The sequence below is a fragment of the Ranitomeya variabilis genome, chromosome 3, assembly GCF_051348905.1.
Source record: "Ranitomeya variabilis isolate aRanVar5 chromosome 3, aRanVar5.hap1, whole genome shotgun sequence".
NCBI lineage: Eukaryota > Metazoa > Chordata > Amphibia > Anura > Dendrobatidae > Ranitomeya > Ranitomeya variabilis.
In genome coordinates, this window is record NC_135234.1 from 34,954,516 (window position 1) to 34,969,493 (window position 14,978).

A 14,978-nucleotide genomic window follows, 5' to 3' on the forward strand; every position below is an offset into this window, starting at 1 on the left:
CATTATACCGCCATATAGTCTGTCATTACTCAGCAGCAGGTTCCATCTCTGCACGGTGGACCCCGGGCTGCGAACGCACCTTATACCATCCTTATAATTATTTGGTGCGTTCTGCTAGCCCTAACATCTGCTTATACTTATATACTGCATTACCGCCCATACAGACTGTACTTATATACCGCATTACTGCCATATAGACTCTACATACAAGTCATTCTCACTAAATTAGAATAGCATCAAAAAGCTAATTTATTTCAGTTCTTTGATACAAAAAGTGAAACTCATATTATATAGAGTCATTACACACAGAGTGATCTATTTCAAGTGTTTATTTCTGTTAATGTTGATGATTATGGCTTACAGCCAATGAAAATCCAAAAGTCATTATCTCAGTAAATTAGAATGATTAACAAAAAACACCTGCAAAGGCTTCCTAAGCGTTTGAAAGGCCCCTTAGTCTGTTTCAGTAGCTCCACAATCATGGGGAAGACTGCTGACTTGACAGATGTCCAGAAGGCTGTCATTGACACACTCCACAAGGAGGGTAAGCCACAAAAGGTCATTACTAAAGACGCCGGCTGTTAACAGAGTGCTGTATCCAAGGTATTAATGGAAGGTTGAGTGGAAGGAAAAATTGTGGTAGAAAAAGGTGAACAAGCAACAGGGATAACCGCAGCCTTGGAAGGATTGTTAAGAAAAGGCCATTCAAAAATGTGGGTGAGATTCACAAGGAGTGGACTGCTGCTGGAGTCATTGCTTCAAGAGCCACCACACATAGATGTATCCTGGACATGGGCTACAAGTGTCGCAGTCCTTGTGTCAGGCCACTCATGACCGATAGACAACGCCAGAAGCGTCTTACCTGGGCCAAGAAGAAAAAGAACTGGACTGTTGCTCAGTGGTCCAAGGTGTTATTTTCGGATGATAGTAAATTTTGCATTTTATTTGGAAACCAAGGTCCCAGAGTCTGGAGGAAAAGTGGAGAGGCCACAATCCAAGCTGCTGGAGGTCTAGTGTGAAGTCTCCACAATCAGTGATGGTTTGGGGAGCCATGTCATCTGCTGGTGTAGGTCCACTGTGTGTCATCTTGACCAAATTCAGCGCACCCGTCTACCAGGAAATGTTAGAGCACTTCATGCTTCCCTCTGCCTACAAGCTTTTTGGAGATGGAAATGTCATTCTCCAGCAGGACTTGGCTCCTGTCCACACTGCCGAAAGTACCAATACCTGGTTTACAAACAACAGTATCTCTGTGCTTGATTGGCAGCAAACGTGCCTGAGCTTAACCCCTTAGACCATATATGGGGTATTGTCAAGAGGAAGATGAGAGACACCAGACCCAACAATGCAGACGAGCTGAAGGCTGCTATCAAAGCAACCTGGGCTTCCATAACCCCTCAGCAGTGCCACAGGCTGATCGCCTCCATGCCACGCCGCATTGATGCAGTAATTGATGCAAAAGGAGCCCTGACCAAGTATTGAGTGCATACATACATTTCAGGAGGCCAACATTTCAGATTTTAAAATCATTTTTCAAGCTGGTGTTCTAATTCTAATTTACTGAGATAATGACTTTTGGGTTTTCATTGGCTGCAAGCCATAATCATCAACATTAACAGAAATAAACACTTGAAATAGATCACTCTGTTTTGTAATGACTCTATATAATATGTGAGTTTCAGTTTTTGTATTGAAGAACTGAAATAAATAAACTTTTTGATGATATTCTAATTCAGTGAGAAGAACTTGTATATACTGCATTAGGGCAGTCTCACACGTCCAGATAATTCCGGTACCGGAAAAAATCGGTACCGGAGTTATCCGTGTCCGTGTGCCCGTGAGCTCACGTAGGCCATACGTGCGGCACACGTGTGCCGCCCGTGTGCCGAGTGGGTACCACACGGAGCGTGCAGGAGACAGCGCTAAAGTTTAGCGCTGTCCCCTGCATCGTGCTGAAGCTGCGATTCATATCTTCTGTGCAGCAGCGTTTGCTGCATAGAAGATATGAATAATAGTGTTTAAAAGAAAGATCTATCTGTCCGCCGCCCTCCCAACCCCTGTGCGCCCCCCCGCTGTTCAGAAAATACTCACCCGCTCCCTCGTTGGCTGTCGCTCCTTCCTGTCCGACCCGCTCCTTCTACTGTATGCGGTCACGTGGGGGCGCTCATTTACAGTCATGAATAGGCGGCTCCACCTCCCATAGGGGTGGAGCCGCCTATTCATGACTGTAAATGACCGGCCCCACGTGACCGCATACAGGAGAAGATGGGGCCAGACCAGGAAGCAGCGACAGCCAACGAGGGAAGCGGGTGAGTATTTTCAGAACAGCGGGGGGGGCGCACAGGGGGTGGGAGGGCGGCGGACAGATAGATCTTTCTTTTAAACACTATTATTCATATCTTCTATGCAGCAAACGCTGCTGCACAGAAGATATGAATCGCGGCTTCAGCACCATGTGGGGGGGACAGCGCTTACTGTAGCGCTGTCCCCTGCACGGCACACGGACTGCAAACGGAGAACGTCCGTGTGCGGTCCGTGTTTTACACGGACCCATTGACTTTAATGGGTCCGTGTAATACGTGCGCTCCCACGAACACTGACATGTCTCCGTGTTTGGTACACGGAGACACGGTCCGCAAAAAATCAATGACATCTGCACAGATGCATTGATTTTAATGGGTCTACGTGTGTCAGTGGCTCCGGTACGTGAGGAAACTGTCACCTCACGTACCGGAGCCACTGACGTGTGAAACCGGCCTTACTGCCATATAGGCTATCCTATTATACTACATTGCTGTCATATAGACTGTATATTCTTTCTGTTCTCCATGCTTAATGTGGCACAGACAGACACACAATGCAAATGTAGAGTAATCTTCTCCCTTTTTATCGGGTTTCAGGTGTGATTTTCATATTGCCCACACCTGTTATTTTACATAGGTGAATTTGAGAAAGCATCACATGCTTGAAACAAACCTATAACATTGTAAAGGTGCCAACAATTTTGTCTGGCCCATTTGTGGGGTTTTGTGTAAAATGATGTCCAGTTTGCCTTTTTTTCTCTGTTTGTTTTTGTGTTAGAATCATAGCATGTCATAGTTGGAAGAGACCTCCAGGGTCATCGTGTCCAACCCTCTCCTCAATGCAGGAGTCACTAAACCATCTCAGACAGATGTCTGTCCAGCCTCTGTTTGAAGACTTCCATTGAAGGAGGACTCATCACCTCTCGTGGCAGCCTGTTCCACTCATTGATCACCCTCACTGTCAAAAAGTTTTTTCTAATATCTACTCTGTATCTTCACCCTTTCAGTTTCATTCCATTGCTTCTCGTGTTTCCATGCGCAAATGAGAATAAGGATGATCCCTCTACACTGGGACAGCCCTTCAGATATGTGTAGACAGCTATTAAGTCTCCTCTTAGCCTTCTGTTTTTGCAAGCTAAACTTTCCCAGATCCTTTAACCGTTCCTCATAGGGCATATTTATTATTTATTTATATAGCACCATTAATTCCATGGTGCTGTACATGAGAAAGGGGTTACGTACAGGGTTATAAATATCGTTTACAGTAAACAAGTTTACAGTGACAGACTGGTACAGAGGGGAGAGGACCCTGTCCTTGCGGACTTACATTCTATGGGATAGTGAGGAAGAGACAGAAGGTCGGAGATGCAGCAGCTCTGGCGATGGTGAGGCGGTGGCTCTGGCGATGGTGAGGCGGCAGAATGGTTATTGCAGGCTGTAGGCTTTCTTGAAGAGATGGGTTTTCAGGTTCCGTCTGAAGGATCCGTGGGTGGTGGATAGTCGGACGTGTTGAGGCATGGAATTCCAGAGGATGGGGGATATTCGGGAGAAATCTTGGAGGCGGTTGTGTGAGGAACGAATAAGTGTGGAGGAGAGTAGGATAGGCATATTTTGCAGTCCGCTCACCATCCTGGGTTAAAGTGGCAGGGTGCGCAAATAGTAAATGCTATCATCTTGTTGCCGAGAGTCATTTAGTATAATTGTTTACACCTGCTAGTTGACTCCCAGCCAATTGCTGGCAGTCATCCTATATAAAAGACTACGTCTCCCTGGTCCTGGTGCAGCTAGACTGTATGTGAAGTCCCCTGGTTCCGATGCAGCATTACCTGAACGTTGTCCCCTGGCATTAGTGCGGCCAGTCCTGAGTCTGAAGTCCCTTGGTCCCGATGCGGCCAGTGACCTGTTCCTGAAGTCCCCTGGTCCCCGTGCGGCCAGTGTCTGAACATTGTCCCCTGGTTCGTGTGCTGCCAGTCCCTAATCTAGTTTCCTACATTGATGTGTCTGAACATAGCTCTAGTCTGTGTCAGCAAGCAGCTGCAGTACTGGGATCTGCCTAGGAGTGTACCTGGTGGCTACTTGCAGCCCAGTCTGTCTCCACCATCAGGAGCTCCAGTGAATACCAAGTAGCTGCTTAGCTACACACCTTCCTAGGCAGGCCCGGTCTTCTGGCAGGTGCACCATCAATGGGTGTAACAGTTTGCTTGGTCATGGGCCCCGCTGATCCCCAGTTCTCTCTGCGCTCAAAGCTGTGTTGGCAGCTGCGTCCGATTGGAAGCCGTGAAGTTTGGACAACTTGAAACTTGTGCTCCTGGAATGGAACTTGTCCTGTCTGATCTGCCTCAGTACAATGGGGAGCCAAAGCAGTGCCGTGGGTTCCTGGAGCAGTGCATGCGGCACTATGCAGTTTTCAGTCAGCACTTTTCCTCTGATTGGGTCAAGGTGGGATTCCGGATATCCTACCTAACAGGAAATATCCTGGCATGGCTTATCCCCTTATAGAAAAAGGGTCTCCTACCATCTCGGACCTGCGGGCCTTCCTGGTGGCCTTCTGTATGGTCTTCGATGAACCGAACCCAGAATCTTCTGCAAAAACTTTCCTTCCCAGCATCCAGAAGCAGACCGGCATGTCTGGCTATATCCTTTCAAAGACCACCTGTTCCCCAGCCTGTTGAGGCAGCTACACATGAAGAATCCGTGAAGGTCGACCGTGTTTGGCAGACTGATCAGAAGCCGGAACTTAGTCGTGAAATGGGATTGCAGTATTGCTGCAGTTGTACGGAACATCCTGACAGTCTTCGTTCAGTGAAGTTTAAAAAAAAAAAAATCCAAAACCTTGGGCTAGTGGGAGAGGCCGCCCTTGGCGGGAGTATTCCCTTTCCACAGATGACTGTGACTGTATCCGTGACAAGTGGAGGCTTCGGTTCGGTGGGAAAGTTTGTGCTGCAAGTTGTGAAGAGTCTGTGTTAGATTCCCGTCCGACAGCTGCAAAATTGCTGGGAGTAATCCTCTATAAAAGACTCCCTCTCCCTTAGGGAGTTGCCAAGCAATGAGTTGAGTCATTAGGTAGTTGGTGTTCTACTGATGCAGTTGTGAGGTCCCCTGGTCCCAATGCGGTCAGTGTCCTGAACCTGAATCCCTGGTCCTGATATGTCCAGTCTTGTATCCGAAGTCCCCTGGTGCCGGTGCGGCCAGTGCCTGGACATTGTCCCTTGGTCCTGGTGAGGCCAGTCCTGAATCCGAAGTCCCCTGGTCCCGGTGCGGCCAGTGTCTTGTTTACTAAGTCCCCTGATGCCAGTGCGACCAGTTCCTGAACATTGTCCCCGGTCCGTGTACGGCCAGTCCCTGATCCAGTATCCTAGACCAGGGTGTCTTAAACTAGCTTTAGTCCGTGTCAGTGGACCTGCAGCTGCAGTACCATGATCAGCCTAGGAGTGGTACCTGGCGGCTACCTGCTGCCCAGTCTGTTTGCACCATCAGGAGCTCCAGTGAACACCAGGTAGCTGCTTAGCTACACCGCTTCCTAGGCACACACGGTCTTATGGCACAGTGGGTCCACAAATCCACATGCACCACTGTTGGGTGTAACATGTGTAATTGCAGTAATTATCTGGGAGAAATACTTCAGTTTCTCGTAAAATTTCCAAGGTGCCAACACTTTCTGCCATGATTGCATACTGTTTTACTGCCATATATACTATACTTATATACCGCATTACTGCCATTTAGACTGTACTCATAAAATGAAGATACTTAGCGCACCAATTGGCCAATTCTTGTGTGCTCACCAGCCGTGACAAGACAACCTTTCATTGATGGGACCCTAACTATTAGACTTACCTATCCTTGGCCAAAGCCTAAACATTTCATCTATTTTTTTTCCGTCTGGTTACAATGGATTACATTTTGATGCAAAAAGTCCCTGCCAGAAATAAAACATTCAGGCCAAATGGTGCAGACAAACCGGTTGGTGACGGCTCGGATAGGCCGTTCACAAGGTAATCAGTGTTCACTGTTGCAAAAATAACAGCTTGAAGACTTGAGCCCTGCCAACTGCTCACAGATGAACAGGCAGAGGGTTGTCAGAGAGGTCCCGAACAACGAACAGGATTCTAATCTAATTTGTGGAATAGCAGCTGCGAAGCTTAAAGGGAATTCCAACATTTCATCATTTGTGTTCTTCATTTCATTTAATTAGGATAATCTGAAAAACGTATTAATATTTCCAAATCATACACACCAGTATTGGCTTCTCTGAAGTCATTTCAGAGTTGCACAAGTCGCACTTTCTTAGGCTACGTTCACATTTGCGTTGTTGGGCGCATACCGACGCATGTGTCATGCGCCCCTATCTTTAACATGGGGGGCACATGGACATGCGTCGGTATGCGTTTTCTAGCGTTTTACGACGCATGCGTCATATAGACGCACAAGACAGGGAGCAGGGGACGCTACAGGTTGCAGTTTTCCTGCGTCCTAATTTTAAAAAAAAACGCATGCGTCGCACTTGCGTCGTAAATGTGCAAAAAAAAAACATTAGTGTCTATAGAAAACGCATAGGGCGCAAGTGCCTGCGTCGTCCTGCGTTGTTCAACGCATGCGTCTTTTGAAAAAAAAAAAGTGAAGTGTCAATTTTTGTAACGTTGGACGCATGCGTCACAAAACACTGCGTTGTGCATGCGTTTTGCGTTGCGTCGCCGACGCTGCGCCCAACAACGCAAATGTGAACGTAGCCTTAAAGCAACGCCTAATGTACCTGCCAACAGCTCTAAGAGGGTTGTCCAAAAATCGGTTGAAAATGACATATGGAAAAAAAAAAGCTTAGTACTCTAATATACTGTACATTCATTTAAAATTTCAATAATTGGATGTCGTAAATAATGATATACATTGCTGCTATATTAGCAAGGGTTGGCAATGTGAGCACATTTTGAACATGTGATTAGACAATAGGACTTTATATCAAAATAGACGTCTAGTTTTTGGACTTGTGGTCATCTTACCTCATCTTCCCATCCAGTATAAGGAAAAGCGGTTTTTCCTCCTAGCCCACGACCGGTATCCTTGCAGCAGCTGATTTACATGCCCATTACACGTTGCATTTGAGCAACTATACCAGGTGAGTGGATCCATCTCCTTTGACACCCCACTGTCATCGGATAAGACCCTATTGTGCTTTTTTGTTCCCAGTTTCTCATCTTCATCCAGTATTAAGACTCACAGTCATCTTTCTCCATCTTCCCATCCAGTTTTTGGACATGTGGTCACCTTTCTCCCTCTTCTCATCCAGTATTGGGACTCATGGTCATCTTTCTTAATTTTCTCATCTAGTATTGGGATTCATGGTCATCTTTCTTCATCTTCCAATCCAGTATTAAGACTTTCAATCATTTTTCTTCATCTTATCAACCAGTATTAGAATTCATGGTTCTGAACCGTCATCTTTCCTTTCAGTATTGGGACTTGTGTTCATTTTTCTTCTTCCGATCCAGTATTGGGACCTTTAGTCATTTTTCTCCATGTTCCCATTCAGTATTTGAACTCATGGTTTTGGGTCTTCATCTTTCCTTCCAGTCAGAGGGTTAGCAATGTGATGCGATGTGGCACAATTCTACTACGTGATTAGACAAGATGACTTTATATCAAAATAGACATCCAGTTTTTAGACTTGTGTTCATCTTTCTTCTTCCCATCCTGTGTTAGGACCTTTAGTCATTTTTCTTCATCTTCCAATCCAGTATTAGGATTCATGGTCATCCTTCATCTTCCCATCCAGGTCCAGTATTGGGAATCATAGTTATGTAGCTCCATTTTCTCTTCCAGTATTGGGAATTATGGTCATATTTCTTTGTCTTTCCATCCAATATTGGGACTTGTGGTTATCTTTCATCTTCCACTCCCGGGAAGCTAGTCCACCGGCTTATTTTACCATCAGTGCCATGTGTACATCCAAATCCTTTGGTCCTTAACGAGTTCCATTGCATGTGGTCCCGTCTTCCTCACTCTTGACTTGACATGCATAGAACATGCCTTTCCCCAACTACCATCTCTCAATCTCACCGTCCCATGTTTGTCTGGTACAGTGGAACAATGGACACAACAGGTTTTCCTACTTGTTTTGTATCAGTGTGATTATACGTGAATGTTCCTGGATCAGTCCTTAGGAGAGACACTGTGAGACAGCGTACAATCCAGTAATTGTCCCGCCGGCTTCAGTGGCTGCACTGCCATAACACTGCTGCTAGCTGCTATAATAAGATAGGGACATTATCAATGATGTGTAAATTACCCTGACATTGAAGCTTTTATTTGGCCGATGTGTTACCACTGTCTTCCCTTTTCGTAATTATTACCAAGTTTTATTAGACAGGAAATGAGATTTCTGCTCGTACCGGGCCCGGTGTAACGGAACATATTTTACAGTACAGACTTTCCTGACAGGTCACATGACTGCTGTAATTACTTACATGGAAGCTTTTCACGTTTATCTAGAATTTCTAGAGGTGAAATATTTTCTGCATTGACAATTACCGTATATTCAATAAATCCTTGAAGAGATTTTAAATACATTGCAAAAAATATACATACAGGGAGTGCAAACGCTAAAAATTAAAATTATTCTTGGGAAAATTCATGAATTTCTTCATACAAAATATATCATCCAAGGACAGACAGTATATAAAAAAAGTGAGTACACCCCTGACATTTTTGCAAATATTTTATTATTATCTTTTCATGGGATAACACTGAAGATCTGACACTTTACACAGCCATTAATGCCTAAACCGCTGGCAACAAAAGTGAGTGCATCCCTAAGTGAAAATGGGCAAATTGTGACCAATTAGCTATTTTCCCTACCCGGTGTCATGTGACTCATATTAGTGTTACAAGGTCTCAGGTGTGAATGGGGAGCAGCTGTGTAACATTTGGCATTATCGCTCTCACACTGTCTCATACCGGTCACTGGAAATCAACATGGCTCCTCATGGCAAAGAACTGCCTGAGGATCTCAAAAAATGAATCGTTGCTCTACATAAAGATGGTCGAGGCTATAAGAAAACACCCTGAAACTGAGTTGTAGCATGGTGGCCAAAACCATACAGTGGATTAACAAGACGGGTTCCATTCAGAACTGGCCTCGCCATGGTCGACCAAAGGAGTTGAGTGCACGTGCTCAACGTCACAACCAGAGGTTGTCTTTTCACAACAGACGTATGAGTGCTGCCAGCATTGCTATAGAGGCTACAGTGGTGCAGTGTCAGCCTATCAGTGCTCAGACCATACACCAAACACTGCATTAAATTGGTCTGCATGGCTGTCATCCTAGAAGGAAGTCTCTTCTAAAGATGATGCGCAAGAAAGCCCGCAAACACTTTGCTGAAGACAAGCAGACTAAGGACATGGATTACTGGTACCATGTCCTGTGGTCCGATGAGACCAAGACAAACTTATCTGATTCAGATGGTGACAAGTGTGTGTGGCGGCAACCAGCTGAGGAGCACAAAGACAAATGTGTCTTGCCTACAGTTTAGCATGGTGGTGGGAGTGTCATGGTTTGGGGCTGCCTGAGCGCTGCCGGCTGGGAGAAGCTACAGTTCATTAAGGGAACCATGAATGCCAACATGCACTGTGATATACTGAAGCAGAGCATGATCTCCTCCCTTCAGAAACTGAGCCGCAGGGCAGTATTCCAACATGATAACGACCCCAAACACACCTCCAAGACAACCACTGCCTTGTAAAGAAACTGAAGATGAAGGTACTGGACTGGCCAAGCATGTCTCCAGACCTAAACCTTATTAAGCATTTGTGGGGCATCTTCAAATGGGAGGTGGAGAAGCGCAAGGTGTCCAACATCCACCATCTCCGTGATGTTGTCATCGACAAGTGGAAAAGGATTCCAGAACCTGTGAGGCCCTAGTAAACTCCATGCCCAACACAGTTAAGGCAGTGCTTGAAAATAATGGTGGCCACAAAAAATATTCACACTTTGGGAACAATCTGGCCATTTTCACTTTGTTGACAGCGGTTTAGACATTAATTGCTGTGTGTTGAGTTATTTAGAGGGAACCAAATCTACACTGTTATACAAGCTGTACAATGACTACTTTACATTGTATCAATGTGTCAGATCTTCGATGATGTCCCATGAAAAGATATAATAAAATAATTTTAAAAATATGAGGGGTGTACTCACTTTTGTGATATACTGTAATTGCATATGACAAATGAAGAAAAAAAACTTAACGTTTTCGCCTTCTTGAGTCAATGGTTTACCGTCGGTCAGTGGTGTGTGTGGAAGATATGGGTTCTTTAATTATGGTGCCCAGTTCTGACGTCCATGACAGTAGTACCTGGTTTTTGTTTCACCTTCAATGTTTTTTTTAATAGACCTGTGAACCAGTTGTCCTCTGTCGTGCAGCCAAATGAGCTTTCACAACCATATGAAAACTTTTGCTATTGGTGCAACTTGCCAGAATATTCGAGAGCCGACTGGTAGTGCTCCATTATTAGAAGGGGCAGCTATGAAAAAATGACGTACCCCACCACAGGCCTGGAATTATTCCTCAGGGTTCTTTCACCAGGGAATTATATACTCTTGCTTTTTCACTGCAGAAAACCCAAACAAACAAAATGGTACCTCCATGGAGACCAAAGAGGCACTGGGAAGATAACCAAGGCTCAGTGATATCACAGCCTGTAGATCTTGTAGAGGAAACCTGTAAAGTCTATCAGAGGCTATCAGCTCAGACAGGTTACTCTGGCAGACTTTGTGCAAGCCACTCCGAGAAGAACCTTCACCCGTTAAACCTTATGCAGGGATCTGGACTTACAATGGAGGCCCTTGGATTGTATCCACAGAGTAGCTGCTAGCAGGAGGAGCAAGCCTGAGGCAAGGATGGTCCAGCAAAGCCGGGTCAATATCAGAAGAGACAAAACCGGGGACTAAATCAGTAGGCAAAACTGCAATCAAAGGAATAGCTAAAGTCGGGTACCAGGTGATCAGTCAATAAGAAGAGTGAGTCAAGACTAAGTCAAAATTATTAGCTATTACAGATAAAAACATGGCTGGCAAAACAAGACGGTTAAAAGTCAGGATAAACTGAACTGGGAAAAGGCACCAAACCACAGGGGTAACTCTAAGCACAATAAAATCGACACCCAGAAGTACCCTGGGAGTCTTAGAAGGGTGTGGTACTGCCCCATTGCTGGTGACATCTCAACCACCAGCGCCACCCTCATAGTGAATATGGTGCTGTCTGGTGACAGAGGCTGGCGTGACAGAAGCAAGTCCAAATCGGGGCTTTAGAACCTCCACCTGGAGCTGACCATGTAGGAAATTATTTTCTGCTGAAGTTTGCATTTTTTGGGGGGTGCTAACATGAAGCCGAGTGGCTCCGCCTTTCAGTTTCAATGATCAGCGGGCATCTCAACATCTGTATCCCAACTTACGTAAACTTCTGACATGTTTCTGTAACTTAACAAAAGTATAGAAATTACAGGTACACCTTAATTAAAGAGGGTAGAAGTCCACCTGCTCTCTACAACTGGAGGGTGGACCCTCACGATAGTTTCCCCCATAGACACAAGATATTCATAGCTGGTCTCCTTTATGTAGAGAAAGTGTCAGAAGAGACTAAGCCCCTACATTATGGTGCTGGGTTTTGATGGCATCGTCCTAGTTTCCCCTTCAACGAATGGGGGCCAATTATACACCAGCAAACACTGCAGACCCTCCAATGAGGATAGCCCTGCACAGCACAGGTGGCAATCTTACCAAGCAATAGCAAAAGGATGAAATTAAGAAATGGAGGACCCTTTCTCCTAAGGGCTGTGGACAAGATGATACTTAGGCTTTTTTGTGTTAGATGCTCTGTGTGGATATTCATTGAAAATCATGTTGAAAAAAGCACACAAATAGAAGAGTCCACAACTAGAAAATGCACACAATTAGAAGAGTCACACAATTAACAGGGTCACACAACTAGAAGGAACAGATACCGTAACTAGAAGGAGCACACAACTAAAAGGGTCACACAACTAGAAGGGTCACACAACTAGAACAACTAATAGGAGCACACAATTAGAAGGGTCACACAACTAGAAGGGACACACAACTAGAAGGGTCAAACAACTAGAACAACTAATAGGAGCATACAATTAGAAGGGTCACACAACTAGAAGGGTCACACAACTAGAACAACTAATAGGAGCACACAATTAGAAGAGTCACACAACTAGAAAGGTCACACAACTAGAACAACTAATAGGAGCACACAATTAGAAGGGTCACACAATTAGAAGGGTCACACAACTAGAAGGGCCGCACAACTAGAACAACTAATAGGAGCATACAATTAGAAGGGTCACACAACTAGAAGGGTCACACAACTAGAACAACTAATAGGATCACACAATTAGAAGGGTCACACAACTAGAAGGATCACACAGATAGAAGAGTCACACAACTAGAACAACTAATAGGAGCAAACAATTAGAAGGGTCACACAACTAGAAGGGTCACACAACTAGAACAACTAATAGGAGCACACAATTAGAAGGGTCACACAACTAGAAGGATCACACAGCTAGAAGGGTCACACAACTAGAACAACTAATAGGAGCACACAACTAGAAGGGTCACACAACTAGAACAACTAATAGGAGCACACAATTAGAAGGGTCACACAACTAGAAGGATCACACAGCTAAAAGGATCATTCAACTAGAAGGATCACACAACTAGAAGGATCACACAACTAGAAGGATCACACAACTAGAAGGATCAAACAACTAAAAGAGTCACAGTATATTTGCTGTTTATCCGCCTATTTATGGCATATTCTCTGCTTATACTCTTATAACCTTCCATCTTTTTCATCAATTTATACCAGCCACAATGTATAAAACATTACATAACACAATATACAAAGACACACACTGACCAATCACAAGAAGACTACAAGATAAACGATGGGTTCACAAATACAAAAAATCAATTATAAATGTAGCAGAGCTGAATGTTTCGGTGGATAGTCAGAATTTATTGTTCGCACTTCTCTCACATGCTGTAAGTTAAAGGGATTGTCCATTACTAGGATACTGATGTTCCATCATTAGGATAGGTCATCAATATCAGAATGGGGAGCGGCTTCTAGAAGGGAGGGATGGGAACCTTCATACATAACACGGACAACTCAGTAATTGCAACAGACACGATAATTCTTAATTTCTCCTATGGGTACGCTATAGAATTTAGTCACTTGGTGCCAGGATCTCTGGGGATCCCAGCAGGGCATGAAATTCAGCTCTGCTACATGTATCCGTTTTTTCTACAGGAAACTATACTGGGATCGGACTGACACTACATGTCCCTCAGTTATTCCTCTTGGAAATGTATGAATTCATTGATGTATTTGGATTTTACCAGTCACTACACACCCCTTTTTTGGGGGTTTCTCCAGCTAAGAACAATTGACAAATCGGTGGAAATGTCCTAAGGGGGGATTCACGGACCAAAGCAGGTGGGCAGACGAGGCAGAATCTGGCCGCACATAAATAAAACCTTTCTACAATGGATGATAAAAAAAAAAAGAGCGAGTTAAAGCTGATTTATTCCGGCCTTGGGGGAGTTTAAGAGAATAAAGCTGATGGAGCATAAGAGGATTTAATGAGGATGGAAAAAAAAATAATTGTACAGTGCCCCAGGTAACTACGACTGAGAGCTAAAATCCAAAACAGCGGAAATCAGGTTATATCCGATACAATTAACGTATTATCTTAATATCCTGCTGGAGGGACGTTCAGGTGTAGCAGAATTTATGCAGCATTTTAATCAATGTGCCCAGGTTTCATTATTTAAAGTGCATGTGCTCATTTTTTTTTTTTTTTAATATCAGAAACCCCTTCTACTGTTGCTTTCACGCAGCTCCTATGCAGATCAATGCGTCTCTGCGGTAACAGACTACAAGCGAGATCTTTGTGTAGTCTGTTCCTGAGGCTCTTTATGATTCCCTTACATCTGCTCCTCTTCTATAATCTGTAGGTTGGTTAGGGCAAAAGAATACATCTGACGCATAGGTCTGCATAGTTGCTGCATACACCTAACGGCGGGAAAATAAATTCAACAACAGACTGATATTGAAATATATTACACGTGGAAACACTGCCTCAAGTTTTTGGACAGCAGCTTTGCATTAATACCCTCATTGCTGATATTTTTGTAATTTTTTTTTTTTATTGTAAAAAAAATTATGTTAATTCAATTTTATAATATTTCTCGGTTACTTTTATTCTCCACATGAGCTACACAGTTGTAGAAAAAAATGTGATTACCGGCAGCTGCCACTAGAGGGAGCTAAGGTGTTATCTGCATACTGGGTAATATTTTAGATAAATTGGCTCCACCTAGTGGTGGCTACTGGAATTCAAAATTTTTATCTTTTTTACTTTATGGCTATATAAGGGATTGGGACAGCTGCATTAAAAAAAAGCTGTGACCCAGAGAAATTATTTTGAACCTTTTGGATCTATTTTAATAAATAAAAAAAATATATGAAAGGTCACACATTTTGTATCGCTTTTATTACACTATCTGTAATCTGTTGCGGTTACATACACAGACATTTTAGGGTTACATATTGGGGGAGGATAAACTGCAATTACAGACAATATAGA

At 44.0% G+C, this 14,978-nt stretch overlaps 1 protein-coding gene across 7 annotated transcripts in view; it reads right to left on the reverse strand.

The window, feature by feature from the left end:
- The window catches only part of GRIK1 (glutamate ionotropic receptor kainate type subunit 1), a 373,798-nt gene that overhangs the window by 88,229 nt on the left and 270,591 nt on the right, over positions 1-14,978 (reverse strand). The gene's annotated exons all lie outside the window — the stretch shown is intronic.